General features: G+C 36.5%; 1 protein-coding gene and 1 long non-coding RNA gene across 9 annotated transcripts in view; one reads left to right on the top strand and one right to left on the bottom strand.

Moving 5' to 3' along the window:
* Positions 1-19,843, top strand: part of NLGN1 (neuroligin 1) — an 873,763-nt gene that overhangs the window by 725,115 nt on the left and 128,805 nt on the right. The gene's annotated exons all lie outside the window — the stretch shown is intronic.
* On the bottom strand, positions 7,640-13,199 carry LOC116536479. Its single transcript, XR_004262661.1, has 3 exons — positions 13,189-13,199; positions 11,427-11,433; positions 7,640-7,723 (listed from the first exon to the last, which is right to left on the bottom strand). It is a non-coding gene; the product is annotated as an uncharacterized LOC116536479 (long non-coding RNA).

Here is a 19,843-nt window from a genome sequence, read left to right as displayed (position 1 = left end):
AAAGCATGCAAAGATAAAGTAATTAATGTGCCTTGTAAAATAACATACATAAATGTAAGTAAAAGAGGTTGCAGTGGACCCTTAGTATAATTTTTCACCCTCTAACACGTTTGTCACTGAAAGTTCATGTGTATTTTTCAAATATACAATATCTTTAGATTTACTACTAATAAGACTATGTTGGTCATTGAATCCACACTTCTTTTGTAACCATTAGCATCCGTAAGAGCCTGTCTGTTACTAGTTTTCAAAATGCAGCTGCAGACCACAACAGGAAAGAGACTGAACTTCAGGGCAGGGAGCAGATAGCACTATCCTAAGAGCAAATCGCTGTATGGTAAGCCGGGCATGGTGGCTCACACCTGTAATCCCAGTCCTTTGGGAGACTGAGGCAGGTGGAGCACCTGAGGTCAGGAGTTCAAGAACAGCCTGACCAACATGGTAAAACCCCATCTCTACTAAAAATACAAAAATTAGCAGGGCGTGGTGGTACGCACCTGTAATTCCAGCTACTCAGGAGGCTGAGGCAGGAGAATCACTTGACCTGGGAGACAGAGGTTGCAGTGAGCTGAGATTGTGCCATTGCACTGCAGCCTGGGAAACAAGATTAAAAGTCCCTCTTAAAAAATAAAAAATAAATCACTGTATAGTAGACCACACTCACTCCATGCCTCCATACCTTTGTTCAGTTCTCAAAACAAAATTTCTTCCTTGCCTGACAGCTCTAAGTCCTTGGGAATCTACATGGGCCAGGTATAATGCAATGAAAGAAAGAAATAAAGGTATTCATCTCTTTATTCACTCTACAAAGTTTTAAGGACCTATGAGATATCAGGCCGTATGGTACACAGGAGACACAAAAGCAAATTAACTTTTTGAGAGATGATGGCAAGGAGAGAAAATGGCAAGGGTGTGGCAGGTGGCACAGACAACAAGAATAAAAGCAAAGGGACAGGATTTATTAGGAGAGTTGGAATCATTCATGATGGAAAAATGGGTAGAGTATAAAGGGGAGAGAAATGAGAGAAGAGGATGAAAAGTGGGGTTTAAAATTTGATTTTTATAGTGAAAGTTAAGAGCACATGGATCATCCTGCAGTCAATGGAAGGAACTACCTGCTAGCAATTGTGTTCTGTAGTGTCTTCCATTCAGTTCCTGCCAAATACAGAGACAAGACAAACAAATTGTCACAGGGATATAGACTTTCTTGTGAGAAATATCTTCACCTGATTATTATTCATCATACACCTCTCCTGAGAAGGGAAAAAATAGTGTAATGAATATATCAATTATCTATTCATTAAATTTCATCTCTATAGTTAGCCAGGTTACCCGGAAGTATTTAAGCATCATTATACACTTTAATTCCTCATGCAGATAGTATGATGCCCTTGCCTTTCTCCAAGGCTAATGTATGAAATATGTGGAAAATGAGATTAGTAATTATAATATTAATAGCAATAATAAATAATGTACGTATTATTTTATCTGAAGATAATATACTTTTTATGGATGCACTGTTCTACTAATAAGTGTATTGTCTATAACATTGTCCAAAATGATTTGTCCGAAATATTTTCACACATGTTCCTTAGTTACCTGGGTTCTTCTCCCAGCCGTAAGAAAGCTGCATAAACACCATGTTTCCCTCTTTATTGTGGATGACGAGAAGTGAAGAGCTGAGTTCTGATTTACATGGCGGTAAAGGTTTTTCTACATTAAACTCTCTGAATTTCAGTTTTCTCATTTGGAAAATGAGCCTAACGATGATCATATTAATAGCAATAATAAATAATTCACCCATTATTTTATATGAAGATAACATACTTTTTAAAAACTCTAATATAAACAGTGTAATGTGTGATTATGTATGTCTGTGTAAATAAACTATAGTCTATTCCTTAGCACTGAAGGACCCAAATCAGGAATCTACCTTCCAGGGTGGCTACATGAACTCTTCAAACATTATTAGTGAAATTACACCAGAAAGTTACCAATTAGCTCAAGAGATATTAGAAATCTATATAGTGACATGGCATGTGTTTAAAATTTGTTGATGGCTAGCAAGGTTGTATTGCTAGCACTGCCCTTTCTTAAGACACTAGAATATAGAATCTCAACAGCTTCACACGTTCAGAACAGTGTTCACAGCCTGGATGCCTATTTAGTACCATGCGTCTCATTTCATGGCATGCAGCCCAAACACTGGCGGGCCTTACCTTGTTGCGTCTGCCTGGGATGTAATAGAAGAGGAATTTTCATTCATAGTTATTTTTCAAGAGTTCAGAGGACAAAGGGTGTGTGCTCCCTTGAATATATAAGGAGAGGATGTATGAGAATGTTTGTGTCTGCCTGCCAATCAACCTTTATAGAAATAAGAGTTTGATCTAAGACTTTCTTTCACTGTAACATAACACCTGGCACCCCAGAGAAGGATAGAACTCCATATGCTTCTGATTACCAAAGGCTAAAGATATTTACAAAACAACTAGACATTTGAGGGTAATGTCACCTCAGAAGACTAAACAAAAAAAGCCAAAACATTTCCATAAATATTTGTCATTTTTGTTGCATTTGCAAACCCATCTCAGAAAGGTAGGACATTGAAATTTTTTCTTTCTTGTTTCTTTCTTTTAGTAGAACATTGCAAAAATTTTCCCTCTTGTTTCTTTTAAGACTGCTTCAGAAAAATACTGTTTGAATACTCTTGTAAGTCTGGCCCTGTCTTGAGGGATTTATGGATTTTTTTCAGTCTGTTTATAACCTCCTGTAAAGCTTCTGAAACCTTTTGGATTAATCATCAATAAACATTTACTAAGTACTTCCCAGAGTTCAAGGTACTCTACCAGTTGCCGTGGGCTTAACAGGGTTCAAGGTAGACTCAGTCACTGCCTTAGGAGTCAGCAAAATGATTCTATTTTTTTTCCAATAATGAGATTATTTTATGTGATCTCAACAAAGAAATTCAATCCAACAAATGATTGGCTATGTCCCATATGTAAAAGTTCTCTTCAAGAGAGTGGAAGAGACTGTATAAAGGACATCCAAATTGAAAGAGCCATGGAGAATGATTACCAAGCGAATAAACCAAGGATTTACTAGGGTCCCTCTGTCCTATGACCAGTGATAAATTAGACTTAACCACTAATCCATGATTTCTGGAAAGTCCAACACCCTCCCCAAGGTGACTGTGAACTCTTGAGCATCATTGATTCCACCTCAGCCTCTTCACATCTACTGCCAGTAAATTAAAAATGATCAGTTATAGATCATCTCTCTATAGTGCCTTTTGGTTCTTGTTCCTTCTATGTCCACTTAGGCTCACTCCTTGATTTCTATGTGAAAACACAAGAATATTTGGCACTTATTAGACTTTTCTGAGTGGTCATTTGGTCAATAACATTACTGTATGTAGGAAGGTGAGAAATGTAAAACCAAAGAAAAAGTAGCCAAGAAATTAAAACCCTCATAGGCCATTCATTCCTTCATAGAAGTCTCCAGATCCTAACCTGTTTTCTTGTCTGGAGCCTCACTTGAAAAACATTTTCTAATCTTTGACATCTAAATCTCCAAGTATGTTTCAGAAAACTCCACCCATTTAACCTTTCCCTCAAGATCCATTCCTCTTTTTCCCAACGGCGTAAGTCTGGAGTCAAGAAATTCAGTATTAATTAGTGCCTGGGTTGCCAGCCTGTCAATCTTTGGAGATCTTTTGTTCTTTAAATCACATACTGCTGGGCAGGGTGGCTCATGCCTGTAATCCTAGCACTTTGGGAGGCCGAGGGGGGCATATCACCTGAGGTTGGGGAGTTTGAGACCAGCCTGACCAACATGGAGAAACCCTGTCTCTGCTAATAATACAAAAATTAGCTGGACGTGGTGGCCCATGCCTGTAATCCCAGCTACTCCAAAGGTTGAGGCATGAGAATCTCTTGAACTGGGAAGCAGAGGTTGTGGTGAGCCAAGATGGTGCCATTACAGTTGAGCCTGGGCAACTGAGTGATTCTCCATCACACACACACACACACACACACACACACACACACACACACACACACAATTAGATACAGTGTCGGCTTTTGTTGGTAAGGGAGTGGACTCTTCTCTCAATATGAGCTGAAGGCCTTAATTATTCCTCTGACTATAAGAATAAACTCGAACACTTCCCAAAGACAAGCAGTAAGTTTTTGGAGGCAGATTGTCCAAAGTCCCATAAGATAAAACCTTTGCCTAACTGCCTTCTTGATTAGCAAGACTATCTTTCTCATCATGGAGTATTTCTTCTTACAGAGCAAAACAAGATGTGCTTTTCCTTTCTCTCTCCCCCACCACACCCTACAAAACACACACACACACACACACACACACACACACACCACATATTTTTTATTTGAGCCTTTTTAAGATTTAGAAACAGACCTGAATTACTCTAAGTTATTCTAATACCTGGACAAAGCTTTAAAGCCACTGCTAATAAGGTTTTAGACTGTTCATAAGTTCTTAGGCAAGGGTGTCCTCCTCCTCAGTTTTAATCTTGAAGGCGAAGGAAAAGGACAAATTATATTTTATTGTAGCCACAAAACCAAAAGAAACAGTTGTTATTAAAGGACAGAAATAGGAGAATGACTGACTTAAGTAAACAGTAAGAAAAGAATCAAAAGGATCATTTTAGAAAATGGCAGATGGGAAAGCCAGTTTGCAAAACATTAAGGAGTGACTAGCTGCTGAGGAATTAGTGAGGTTCAAAGCCAACAGTGTTTTTATGAGATCTTAGGGAGAAACTGAGAGAGAAATGGAAAAGCAGCATGACCCATCTTGTTTGGTTATCAATCTAACACTTTCATGTACATGAAGCAATTTATTTAGCCAAAACATTAAATAAATCATTTTGGGGGAGCTTTATAATTGAAATTATATCTATATTTAACTCATTACGGATAAAAAAAATTATATATTTCTTTACGAACCTGAATGAGATGTACTGCCGCCTTCCTGACTTTATACTGAAGGACTAAGAAGCCAGACTCATGGAGGGTGCCCAAAATGACATTACAGGAAGAGGCTGAAGCGTGTGAAGTAGTGAGAAAAACTTGATTCATCTTGACATCTCTACCTAGCCCCCCAAAAGCCTGCAACTTCAAAGCAAATGGCTTGAAGCTGGATAGTGTGGGCCCTGGCAATTCTGAGGAAACTCTAGTATGCCACCAGGAAAGTAAAGACTGGATCCGTTTCTCTTACAAAGTTAAATGCTACGTGACCAGTGGAGATACAACTGGGTGCCCAGGTAAAAGCAGAGACCTGGGTCTAATTCCACTTTCCCAGATATCAAGCAAATTTTTGGAAGAAATGGAAGGAAAGATTAAGGCTGTGCCTTTCTGCTGTATTCCTGGAGGAGCTGGGCCCCTGTCTGATATTTATGCTTCCTTTTCAGAAGCAATTGTAGGTACTTCTGACATAGTAAAAAAAAAAAAAAAAGAAAAGAAAAGAAAAGAAAACTGAATTTAGTGTTCTGCCAAAGTTCTGAGATTATTAAAACCATTTTCCTAACGTCTTTATTATAATAGCTATCATTCTGATCATCCCACGTGTAACATTATTGTTTCTTAAGATTTCTAATGCATCTTAATCAGACATTTTGTATCTTAAATTAACCACTATTGAGGCAATTTTCATGGAGGTTGTATTTCTCAGAATCTTTATTTTAAATAGTTTATTAGGTAAGTGTCTGAAAATAGTTGGCAAACCGATAAGGTAAAAAACATTTGTTTTTATTTTTTGACAAAGGAAATTGTAAGTAGTTAGCTAGAACATACAACAGGATTGTTTTTGGTTATATCCTAATGATAGGCAGAGGACACAAAGGTGTAATATGTTTCAAGGTTAACAGTTAAATATGCTTGAAAGGAAGCAGTAGTTGTTTAGAGAATATGTGGTTTAAAGCAAACATTTTTCTAACCCTGAAAGATGTTAATGATTCCTATTAATAACACAGTTAAATCTCTGAAATAGCAAGTTGTATTTTTCACTGTAGTTTTTCATAAATGGGTTTAAAGTGCTAACAGTTCTGACTTTTAAAAGTATATCTGGTCATTTCCAGATCTTCTATGTAACAGAATTTGCATATTTACAGAAGTTTAAATATGGCCTAATAGAATACCAGGGAATACAGGACCAAGTGCTCGAATCATCACTGCAGTCACTTGATGCTTATTTAATTAAAATAAAAATTAAATTGTATATACTGCTGTGTATGTGGCATAAAATTTACAGATCAATAACAATCTTAACTAAGGGTTTCCTTATTATTTTATGCTAGTACCTTCAGGAAAAGCCATTTTTAAGATTCAGACCTAGATCAAATCTGGTGAATTAACAAAATGGAAACGATTATTACTGTATCATCGAACATTAAGATTCAATAAAGTGAAAAGTGACTACTATTTGCAGGCCACTGTTATTAAATTTTAAAATTCTGCCTCTCACTTCCTCTTTCTGCCTGAACATGACTTAATTTATCCTCTAATATGTTTAAAGTCATGCATGCTTGTAGAGGACTTTGATCTTTGCTTCATCTGGAAATAATTCCAAAATTGTAAGACTGGAACAGTCCTCAATTTCTGAACATTCTGCAGCAGGATACAATAGATACAGGATACAACAGATGTTTGTAAGTTCCAAAAAAACTTATCTGATATATTGGTGGAATGTACACATTAATATTAAGAACGGGAAAATAAAAGGCACATAGCAATACATATTATTGGTGTTTGTGATCCCCACTTTCAAATACTGTAGAAAATAACTAAATTTGAATAAACACGCCTGTTTTCATGACCCTATCCCTAAACTGATATGCTTCAATATTATTAAATTGGCACTTAGGTCATTGTATTGTGAGGCCACAAAGCCATATAAGATACAGGAGAAAATTGACACTTATTAGGTGGGTACAGCAGCATTGTTTTGACAGTGAAAATTACCCATTTACAATGTTTTAAGAAAAGCATGCCTAGCACAGACCACCTGATGACCAAGAGGAAACTGAAGAGGAGATTCTACTAGAGGTAAGAAAGAGATATTGTTTTCCTGACTCCGTTCATTAGGTTCAGGGTAAACAACTCTGTTTACCAAGGATAAGCTAACTCTCTTTCGTTTGAAAATGTGTCTGCACAGGTAGGCCTGCAGACATAACAATGTTAAAAACAGATAGCTTTATTGCAGCACTTATCTGTATCTTGACCATTCAAAGGTGTTCAACCTCAGTGTTTTATAATAAAGACCAAGAGGAACGGGCTGAAAGGAGCAGGAGAGATCAGAGAAAGACTGCCGCCTTAGTCATGGCCTTCAGGCAAGCAGACCCCAGGGGCTCAAATGAGGGAAAGGCTCGGGTTAGCCGCCAGTTTGGCAGAACTTGTTACCAGTGTGGTCTGAAGGGACATGTTGTAAAAAACTGTCCCCAGAGGAATGGACCACCACCTCATCTATGCCTGCTGTGCCAAGGGAATCACTGGAAAGCACACTGTCCCTGGGAACCAAGGTCCCCTGGGCCTAAGGTGTCTGACCAGATGGGCAGGACTGAGGATGCCTGGAACAAGTACCATCATGAGCCATCATCCTCACAAGGCCCCAGGTAAAACTAGCCATAAAGGTCCAGGAAGCCAATCTTCTCCTGGGCGCTGGCACAGCCTTCTCAGTATTTCTCTCCCGCCCTGGAAACTTGGTGCTGGTATTAGAAAAGTTACCACCTCTATTCAGTTACTATAAGCTATCTCAGAAGTTAATTAATAACAAAAACAGGTTGCTAATTCTCTCTGCAAAGGGTAGCTCTCTCTGCAAACCAGCTTAACTCCTTAGGTGCCAGAGCCTTAAAAATAAAAGAGCCCTAAATCTGCTAACAACAAAAAAGAGGGAAACCAGTTTTTTTCTAGGAAAAACGCTGCTATGTTGTAAACCAGTTAAGTGTTATTTTAAATACAGAACTCAGTAATCAATCAAAAACAGGGCTAGAGAAATTCTGGAACCTGGCTCTGTTCTCTCCTAGGCTCGTTTATAACTCTGGGCTTCTCATCTTTAACCACCTGGTCATATTCATTTCTTATAAAATCATAAGGTCACAGTTAATCCTGCTGCTGGAACCGTAGATGTCCTTGGCTTGTAAGCTTTATCGTGAACCTGTAAATCAACCTGCACCCCTAAAAGTCTCCCCTCTAGAGAAAACCTCAACTTCAGAGCCCCTTCTACGCCCCATTTCAGCAGGAAGTAGTTAAAGAGAATCAACGCCCCAATTCCAACACAAATTAAGCTTTCCTGTTCAGAGGGGGGAATGAGGGAATGTGTTCTCTTTCCGGGTCCATGAGGGGGCGTAGCTTTAAGGGCAAGAATTTCCCAGCGCCATGCCCCCTTCCTATCTCTCTCCATCTGGGAGATTCAACAGTTTATGTTTAAATTTCGCAGGTGTGGGAAAAAACTAAAAGTCAATCACTCCAGCGGAAGTTCTAAGGAACTCCTTTCATTGGCGCAGAGTCTTGGAGAAGGTGGGGTTTTCTCCCAGAATAAAAGTTCGTGCTCCCTCACCTGCACTGGATTTTCCAGCTTTCTGGAATTCCCTCCCACACAGTGGGAGCTCCCTCCAGGATTTTCCCCTATAAAATCCCCTTCCACATTCTTCGTGGAAGCTTTTCTCTTCTTTCCTTCTCTTTTCTCTCTCTCTTTTTTTTTAAAAGACAGGGTTTCACCATGTTGATCAGGCTGGTCTTGAACTCCCGGCCTCAGGTGATCCACCTGCCTTGCCCTCCAAAGTGCTTGGCTTACAGGCGTGAGCCACCACGCCTGGTCTCCTTCTCTTTTCTCCACCTAAATAAATCGCCTTTCTGCAACACTGTTTTGAGTCCAATATTCACTTCATGAGCATGTGGCACTGCTTATTCCTTAAGAGGTTAGAGGCTAAGAACCCACAACAATCACCGGCATCCAAAAAAAATCCCGGTTACAGTGTTAATATGCCAGGTTTCCCAAAGTAATTAATTTTTATCTTACACACTACTTGTTCCATTTACATGATTTGGGAACCACAACCATAAATGTTACAGATGCCCTTGACTAATGATGGGACTCCATTTCAATAATGCCATCAAAAGTTGAAAATATCATAAGAAGAAAATGCATTTAATACATCTAACCTACTAAACATCATAGCTTAGCCTACCATGTTCAAAACACTTACATTAGTCTACAGTGGCAAAATCATCTAACAGAAAGACTATTCTTATGAAAAGATGTTGACTATTTCATGTAATTTATTGACTTCTTTACTGAAAGTAAAAAACAGAATGGTAATAAGACACTCATCATTAACATTCACAGTTGAAAGCACCATTGTAAAGTTGAAAAATCATAAGCAGAACCATCCTGAGTTGAGGACTGTCTGTATTTTCTTGGATATTTCCTGAAATATGTTTCTATGTGTTTCCATCTAATAGAAAATGAAATATACCAGCAAGCAAAATGCAAAAATGCATAAATATTTATTTCAACCCCTGTATGGTTTCCTAAAGCTGTTTAAACCTTAAGTTCTAATATTAGGATAGGCTATGACATAATTTTATAGTAAAGATTAGTTTCAAAGTCACTAATCCTGGTTTTAATCTAGACTCTACCTAATTAGCCATATGACCTTGGAGAAGTAATGTCAGCTTTCTGAACCTTAATTTTTCATTTATATAAGAATACTGAAATCTATTTTGGCAAACTTGCTGGATTGTTGGAAATCTCAAATAAAGACATGGATATGAAACAATTTTAAAAACTCTCACATCAAGGGATGCTTTTTATGCTCTACCAGAAATTATATGTGTTACTTAGTGCCTGAGGATAAGAAAAGACTGTATATATGCATAATGAATCAAGACAGTTATATTAATTATGGTGTTTCTTCGGGGGAAGATACCTATAGTTCTGTGTTATTTTATCTATTTTACATGTGGGAAAGCTTAAATCTGAAACAGAAAATCAATACTTCTGGTCTTATTGGGTAGAAAGGGGCATTACTATCTATTCCAGCTCCTGATTTCTGGGAATAAACAAAAACAGACTTTATTTGCACATATGGTGCCTAAACTGTTCTAGAAACCATTTATCTGGTAACATTTGGCCAAGTGTCACTCTAATCATTAACACCATTAACGTAGAAGAAACTGATCACTCCAGTTGCACTGCTAATCCGTTTGATGCAAAGTTAGAAATGACACTATTTTCTAACTGTTATGTTATCCTATAAGCATCATTCCAAACATTTGGAAGCTTCAAGTCCCCTAATATAATGCTTTAGATGAACTGTTAAAAGCTTGGCATTGGGGCAAATAAACAGTTTAACAGCATGTTCGGTCTCAAAGAAATTTGCCCATGTATATATATATGTCCATATATATATATATATATATATATACACACACACACTGTATTTGCTTATATATATATATTTGTATATATATATAATTTGCCCATGTGTATATATATATATATATATATATAACTATGTGTGTATATGTATGTGTGTGTGTGTGTGTAAATACATATATATGTATGTGTGTGTGTATATATATATATATACACACACATATATATAGCAGTTATTTGAAATTTGGCATGGAAATTTAGTCACCAGTGTATAGGATCTCTTGATAAGTCAATTCAAATTATCAGAAAGAAATGTTGCCACAATGTATGCAAATTATTTTTAATAATGTTTTTATCTTCTCAAGGCTTCATTTTAGTTGTAATTTAGGATATAATTGAATTATTTTGTTATAATTTATTCTACATTCACTAGTACTGCTTTCTACAATTTCTAATTTAAGACTGAGTTCATTATGCATAGCTGCACGATTCTAGGTGTTTTTACAGGATACTGAGTATATTGCTCACTTACCAGTTTTTGTTTCCTCATTTTTGACTCTTTGCAAAATGGCAAAAAAAAAAAAAAAAAAAAAAAGAAGAGGGGAATAGTGGTGCTGAAGGAAATAAATTAAATTATCTGGTTTAATTAATTAAGTTCAGGCAGTAAACTTAAAACTTCTTAAAATTTAAACATAATCCTCTGGTTGTTTTATAATCATGGCTAAAGAATATAGAAGCCAAACATAATTTAAAACCCAGGTACGAAATATTTTGTAGTAAAATTAAAATCTATTTTGTACTGAAACTAGATGTATTGCACGTCTTGCACAATTAATAATTGATACATTATTATCACTCAAAGTGTACCTTAGGGTTCATTCTTAGTGTTGTATGCTCTGTGGGCTTGGACAAATGTATATTGACATATACGCACCATTGTTGTAGTATCATACAGAATGGTTTCACTGTCCTAAACATCGGCCGCGTCTGCCTATTTCCACTTTCCTCCTAACCCTTGGACAATCACTGACCTTTTTACTGTCTCCATAGTTTGGGGATTTTTCCAGAAAGCCATATGGTTAGAATCATGTAGTACAAAACTTTTTCTGATTGGCATCTTTCAGATGCCAATTCCTAACTTAGGAATTCAAATTCCTAACTTAGGAATATGCATTTAAGTTTTCTCCATGTCTTTTTATGGCTTGATACCCTTTTTTTTTTTTTTTTTTTTTTGAGCACTGAATAATATTTCCTTGTCTGGATGCATCACAGTTGTTTTATCCATTCTTCTACAGAAGGACTTCTTGCTTACCTCCAAGTCTGGCAATTATGAATAAAGATACTATAAATGGCCGGGCGCGGTGGCTCACGCCTGTAGTCCCAGCACTTTGGGAGGCCGAGGCGGGTGGATCACGAGGTCAACAGATCGAGACCATCCTGGTCAGCACGGTGAAACCCCGTCTCTACTAAAAATACAAAAAATTAGCTGGGCATGGTGGTGCGTGCCTGTAATCCCAGCTACTCAGGAGGCTGAGGCAGGAGAATTGCCTGAACCCAGGAGGCGGAGGTTGCGGTGAGCCGAGATCGCGCCATTGCACTCCAGCCTGTGTAACAAGAGCGAGACTCCGTCTCAAAAAAAAAAAAAAAAGGTATCAAGCCAGATACTATAAATATCTTTGTGTAGACCTGTGTTTCCAACTATTTTGGATAAATAAAAGGAGGAAAAATGCTGGACTGCATGGTAAGGGTATGTTTAGTTTGGTAAGAAACACCAAAATGTCCTCCAAAGTGGCTGTACCATTTTGCTTTCCCACCAGCAATAAATGAGGGTTCCTGTTGCTTCACATCCTCACCAGCATATGGTGTTGTCAGCCTTCTGGATTTTGGCCATTCTAATAGATGCGTAGAAATATCTTATTGTGGTTTTACTCAGCAATTCCCTAATCTTTGCATATGCTTATTTACCACTTGAACATCTTCTTTACTGAGGTGTCTATTTAAGTCTTTTGCTCATTTTAAAACCATGTTGCTCATTTTCTTATGGTTGGGCTTTAAAAGTTCTTTGTATATTTTAGATAACAGTTCTTTATCATATGTATTGTTTGCAAATATTTTCTCTGTCTGTGGCTTGTCTTGTTCTTCTCTTTACCAGATACTTTTCTTTTGTAGAAATATTAGCTGTACCTTTAGGGTGATTTGCTATATATTATTTATGTAATCCACTTTAAAAACAATTTGCAATATTAGAAAAGCAAAATTTTATTATAAGGCTTTAAACATAAAGTTCATCTGCGATTTTTTTTTGCCAGATAAATTTATATCCTAGCTTGAATATTTCTAGTATAATTTCTAAATTTCTTTTAGATGTGTTCATTAGGTAGAGTAAGTTTTTAATAGATACTTTGTAATATATGCATTATTTATTTCATGCAGAACTTGAGTTAGGTAAATTAATCTTCCTGCTTAAAGTTTCATAGTTCAGGTAAATAGTAGTAATATTTATTGAACATATATGCTGTGTATATTTTAAGTATTTTATATGAACTATTTTATTCGGCCCTCAAAACCCTAGGAGACAGAGAATATTATTTTCATCCCCATTTTATGGATGAGGAAATGAGACAAAGAGAAAGTAAATTTCTGAATGTCATACAACCCATACATGAGTGGAAGAAACAGTGTTCAAACCCAAGCAATATGGTTCAGAAATGGGCTTAGCCATTACTCCACATTACTATATGTCATGTTCCATCTTTCCAGAACATTACAATTCTTCAATTGCTCTTGGATGACAATATCTCCTTTAGTTTTCTATGTTACAGATTATTTTTTAAATACCAGTGATTTTTACAAAGATGAAATTTTGAAGAAAGAGATTGAGTGAAAGGTATCATTTCAATTAGGTTATCCTTTCATTAAGTGTTCACAAATTGTATAGCCAAAAGTTGAATGATTTTGTATAACTCTATGATTGGGTAAAAAATTATATAAGCTGATTACTCAATTTTGGGAATTGATGTGAGAAATTTACTTTTAATCTCTATATTAAAGTATTATCATTTATCATTTCTAAAATAATTAAAAGTCAAATAGTATAATTTTAGTGAAAGCGAAATTTTAGAATGCATAAGTTAAATGTTGTTACACTTCACTTAACATTTTTCTGGTTTTCTTTAGTAATTAAGTGCTTCAGTTTTTTCCATGCCATTTAAGTAATAGTCTTTACACTGTTTTATATTAAGAAATTAACAAGAAAAGGGCTTTAAAAAAAAATACAAGCAGATAATTTTTCAGGCAGTTAACAGGAATAGGATTATATCCTTCAGGAAATTTATAAGTGATTTTCCTATCCAGTAATAAAACAGATGAGAGGAGGTTGCTGAAGTGTTTCCTAATCTTTCATTTTGTCACATTAGGATTAATTTAAATGCCAAAATTCAAAATGTCTCCTGTGAAGAAGGAAAGAAAAAGCACACGTCAGTGGCCAACTATACAGGGAAGAGCAATGGGTGCATATATACGAAACTCTATTTGAAAATTGTTTCATTCACTGAAAACATACAATGTTGAACACATTCAATTAAAATCTAAAGTACTTAAGGAGAAGATGCATATGTACCTGAAAATGTCTTCCTCACAGTACTCTGAAGTTATATTTGTAATAAATATCTGCTGGTGGTTCATTAAGTCAACAAACATGTTTAGTACCTACTAATTGCTAGAGAGTCTCCTATCCTGAGCTCTCAACCATAGAGGCCAGGTCCCAGCTCTGTGAACCTGCAGTCTGCTAGAGAAGTGGGGAGAAATGAACAATAAATAGATGAGCATTAAATTAATAAAGTCATTTCAGATAATTATATGTTATGAAAAAATAAAACAGGATGTGGTACAGAAGGGCTAATGGTCTATTTTTAAATTTTTAAATTATATGTTAAACACATAAAAAAAGTTATTATTTAACACTACATTTATATTATTTATTTCATGTGTATATCACATATATAAAACCAAAATACACAGCTTCTTAAAATCTAGCTTAAGAAATAAAACATTTAAAGCCCCTACCTACCCTTCTAATCTCAACTTTCCCCCTACCCTCACCTCTAGAAGTTGCTACCACTTTTGCTTCCCTGTTTGTCATTTGCTTAGTCCCCCTAATTATTTTATCACATATTCCTGTACTAAATAAATAGTATCATTTTGTATGTTTAATGTATTGTATAAATGGAAGCATATTCTTTTTTTAATAACTGCCATTTGGGGGGTCTACCTTTTGTTTTAGACATTCATCCATGTTGATGCATATTCACTTGTTTTCAATACCAGGCATAATACTTCACTCTATGAATTCATCACAGTGTATTTATCTATACTACTTTTGATTGGCATTTGGGTTGCTTCCAGATTGTTTTTCTCTTTAATTGCCATTACAGCTAATGCAGCTTTGATTCTTTTTGATCATATTTTTGACCTGATACATATGTATAAATGGTTCTCTATGGGTATGTGCCTATGTGTAAAACTTCTGAGTTGTAAGGTATGTTAGTTCAAAATTTCTAAATAAATTTTCTGCTTTTTAAAGGAGCAGTACTTATGTACAGTAGAAATATGAATTTGGAAGCAGAATGTTCTACACAGAGAATACAAGCAAAAGCCCCGAGGTGGAATAAGCTGATGTATTCTAGGCAGAGAAAGAAAGACAAAGAACTGAAACATAGCAAGACATCTAGAAGCCAAAAAAGGATTAAATCAGGGCTTTATAGGACATTTGAAATAGGAATCAGGGTGAAGAACATATGATTTTATGCACGACACTAAATTATTGGTAACCTACAAATATATATGCATTTATATTATATGTGTGTTCTTGCATTGCTATAAATAAATACCTAAGGTCAGATAATTTATAAAGAAAAGAGGTTTATTTGGTTCACAGTTCTTCAGGCTGTACAGGAAGCATGATGATTGCATCTGCTTCCGGTGAGGCCTCAAGAAACTTACAATCATAGTGGTAGGCAACAGGAAGCCAGCATGTCACATGGGAAGAACAGGAGCAAGAGAGAGAACAAGAAGGTCTCAGACTATTTTACATAACCAGATCTCATGTGAACTAATTCAGTGAGAACTCACTTATCACCATATGAACGGTGCTAAACCATTCATAAGGGATCCACTCCATTGATCCTGTCACCTCCCACCAGGCCCCACCACCAATATTGGGAATCACAACCCCAGAGATTAGGAGAGGACATCCAAGCCATATCAATCAGTAATATTATTTATATTAAATAGCATATAAATACTATTTAATAAGGAATTTATGGACTACTACAGATTTTATAGAGCAGGAAGACAAGTGAAGCCACTGTTAGCCACTGGGAAATTTTTATTTAATTAAGAACCTCATTCAAATTATGAAACCAAAGTGAAGAGAATGACAGAAAGCAAAGATGCTATGATTTGTATTTAGTCATTACTTTGCAATCATTACTTCAGCAAAAGGCATATTCAGTGTCCCTCAAGATGTCACCTTTAATAATCTCTGTATTCCAAGTGGAATTAGTGATTGTGTAGCCCGAGCAGCAGTTTTTCTGCTAAGAAGCAGCCAGCAAAAAAAGACTTGTATTAAGTGAAAACTTAGCCCTCTATATTTACTTCAGGTTGACTTTATGAGGTGCTGATGAACATTTTGGGTTGGGGGTTTACAACCTCTCCCCATAATGCACTTCTTGGCAAAAGCACAGAGAAATAGTCTATGTATGAAATTATGGTCAGTTATTTCAACCTTCAATGTGTTTATTTTCTTCCATCAGACACAAGTTTAGGACTCATTAACACATTTTTCATAGCAGAAATTAATTAATGAATAAGTGACTTCTATTAAGCTGAATAATGCAATGTTGCTTGATTAATTAGTGTTCCTTTTTTTTATTTTTAGACTTCGATGCTTTACTGAAGTCTTGTTTCAATTGATAGTTTTTTTATATTACACCTTAAGTTCTGGGATACATGCGCAGAATGTGCAGGTTTGTTACATAGGTATACACTTGCCATGGTAGTGTTTGCTGCACCCATCAACCCATCATCTACCTTAGGTTTTTCTCCTAATGCTATCCCTCCCCTAACCCCACACCCATTCACAGGCCCCGATGTGTGATGTTTTCCTCTCTGTGTCCACATGTTCTCATTGTTCGACTCCCACTTATGAGTGAGAACATGCAGTGTTTGGCTTTCTGTTCCCGTGTTACTTTGCTGAAAATGATGGTTTCCAGCTTCATCCATATTCCTGCAAAGGGCATGAACTCATCCATTTTTCTGGCTACATAGTATTCCATGGTATATATGTGCCACATTTTCTTTATCCAGTCTATTATTGATGAGCATTTAGGTTGGTTCCAACTTGTTGCTATTGTGAACAGTGCCGCAATAAACATACATGTGCATGTGTCTTTATAGTAGAATGATTTATAATCCTTTGTGTATATACCCAGTAATGGGATTGCTGGGTCAAATGGTATTTCTGGTTCTAGATCCTTGAGGAATCACCACGCTGTCTTCCACAATGGTTGAACTATTTTACACTCCCACCAACAGTGTAAAAACATTCGTATTTCTCCACATCCTCTCCAGCATCTGTTGCTTCCTGACTTTTTAATGATCGCTGTTCTAACTGGCATGAGATGGTATCTCATTGTGGCTTTGATTTGTATTTCTCTAATGACCAGTTATGATGAGCTTTTTTCATGTTTTTGGCCACATAAATGTCTTCTTTGGAGAAGTATCTGTTCATATCCTTTGCCCACTGTTTGATGGGGTTGTTTTTTTCTTGTAAATTTGTTTAAGTTCCTTGTAGATTGTGGATGTTAGCCTTTTGTCAGATGGATAGATTGCAAAAATTATCTCCCATTCTGTTGATTGCCTGTTCACATCACTCTAATGATTGTTTCCTTTGCTGTGCAGAAGCTCTTTAGTTTAATTAGATCCCATTTGTCGATTTTGGCTTTTGTTGTCATTGCTTTTGGTGTTCTAGTCAGGAAGTCTTTGCCCATGCCTATGTTTTGAATGGTATTGCCCAGGTTTTCTTCTAGGGTTTTTATGGTTATAGGTCTCATGTCAAAGTCTTTACCCCATCTTCAGTTAATTTTGTCTAAGATGTAAGGAAGGGGTCCAGTTTCAGTTTTCTGAATATGGCTAGCCAGTTTTCCCAGCACCATTTATTAAACAGGGAATCCTTTCCCCATTGCTTGTCACCTATTTTGTATTTATGGAAATAAGATGTTTAAGATAAAATAGACAATTAGTTAAATTAAAAAGCATTGAAAAACATATATTACAACTGCTTTTTAAAAATGAATCATCAATCTTGTCTTCGACATTGCTACTTGTATTTTGCAGCACAATTGATTGCATTCCAGTAAAATTCTCTTTTTTAAAAGAATAGGTAATGCTCTAAAAGTCTAAGACATGTCCATCATTCTTGATTAGTAAAATCATAATACATTTTAATAATTTTATGTACCATAAGGCTAAAGGTGCACATATTTTAAAAGATGTTTAAATCTAAACTGCACTTTTACCTAAAATAGCAACAAAAATTAATTAAATATTACAGGCTCTAATAGGAGAAAGCAATGTGCCACAGTGCAGTAGTTTAAAACTCTTTTGACCAAATTTCAATAAGAAAAACACATTTTACATCATGACTAGTGTGTGCACACACTCGTGCATGTTTACACACATGCACAAACCTTGCAACTGCATCAAAAGTTTAAGAATAAAAATTTACTATTAATGTATGCATGTACTTTAATATAATCTATTAATCTAGTCTCCTTCCTCCCTCCCTCCCTGCCTTCCTTCCTTTTCCTTCCTTCCTCCGTTCCTTCCTTTCCTTCCTTCCTTTCTTCCTTCCCTTCTTCCTTCCTTTTCCTTCCTCTCTTCATTCCTCCCTTCTTTCCTCCCTCCCTCCCTTTCTTCTTTCCCTTTTTTCTTCCTTCCTTCCCTCCTTCCTTCCTTCTTCCTTCCTCTCTTCATTCCTCCCTTCTTTCCTCCCTCCCTCCCTTTCTTCCTTCCTTTTTTCCTTCCTTCCTTCCTTCTTCCTTCCTCCCTTCATTCCTCCCTTCTTTCCTTCGTCCCTCCCTCCCTCCCTTCCTCCCTCCATTCCTTCCTTCCTCTTCTCTCCTTCCCTCCCTTTCTCTTTCTTTCCTTCTTTTCGTGTATACCTCTGAAGTGGTTAAGAATGTTACTCTGATACACAAGACATGTATAGCAAATCATGTTGCACACTTTGAATATGTACGATTGTTGTCTATCGAATATTTTAAAATTTTAAAGAAGCAATGTTAGGCAAGTTGTTTCATCTCTAGGTGTAAAATGGGAATAGCAATAGCACACACAATATGATTTTTGTGAGGTTAAATGAGGTAAAGTATATAATGCAATCAGCACAATTTATAACCACTGGTACCTCTGCAACAAATGTTAACCAACAGTAAAAGTGTTTTTAGTTTTAATTTTAAATAAAAGCAAGTTATTTTAAATGTTTAAAGATCATTCCAATACAATTTTTTAAAAAATATTTGACACAATTTTTTTTTTTTGAGATAGAGTTTTGCTTTTGCTGCCCAGGGTAGAGTGCAATGGCACGATCTCTGCTTACTGCAACCTCGTCCTCCTGGGTTCAACAGATTCTTCTGCCTCAGCCTCCCTAGTAGCTGGGATTACCAGGTCCTGTACTGCGCCCAGCTGATTTTTGTATTTTTAGTAGAGACGGCGTTTCACCATCTTGGCCAGGCTGATCTCGAACTCCTGACCTCAGGCCATTCACCTGCCTTGGCCTCCCAAAGTTCTGGGATTACAGGCATGAGCCACAGTGCCCAGCAGACATGAATCTTAATTACAAAGTGGACCTTTAAAAATGAGTCACAATATATAGTATACCATTCTTCTTAGTAGTATTTGCATAAAACAGGCTTATGAGAAGAAAATTCAGTTCATAAAAGTTATGCTTGAACAAGAATGAAAAACATCTTTTCAAGCAGAATGGAAAACTTTTGTTCAAGATGGTTTACGTGTGTAGATACCCAGTGAATCTCTGGTAGCTGAGATTGGTCTCTTCCTTCATCTCCAGCTATAGAAAAAGCATTCTAGTTGCAGCCAATAATTTGTATTCATGCCAAACCACAGCTAAGCCTGGTCTGTCCAAGTGAACTAGGGCTTGTGAGAGGATGTCATGGGTAGCATCTGTAGAAGTTCCCAGCACCAGGAGACCAATGAAAGTGAGGCTACCTGGAGTCAGAGCGCACGAGCCCCACCTACAGGCCCATCCGGCAACAGCAAATTGTTGCTGTGTGGTGTAGGCCCATTGTTGCCAGTCCTTCTGATTTTCTTGGGAGTGAAATCTGGATTTTTGTGTAATGGCTTCCATAGCTTTAAGTTTTGGAAAATA

The sequence above is a fragment of the Sapajus apella genome, unplaced genomic scaffold, assembly GCF_009761245.1.
Source record: "Sapajus apella isolate SASKATOON/1434 unplaced genomic scaffold, GSC_monkey_1.0 scaffold101, whole genome shotgun sequence".
NCBI lineage: Eukaryota > Metazoa > Chordata > Mammalia > Primates > Cebidae > Sapajus > Sapajus apella.
This window is presented reverse-complemented; position numbering and strand designations above follow the sequence as displayed.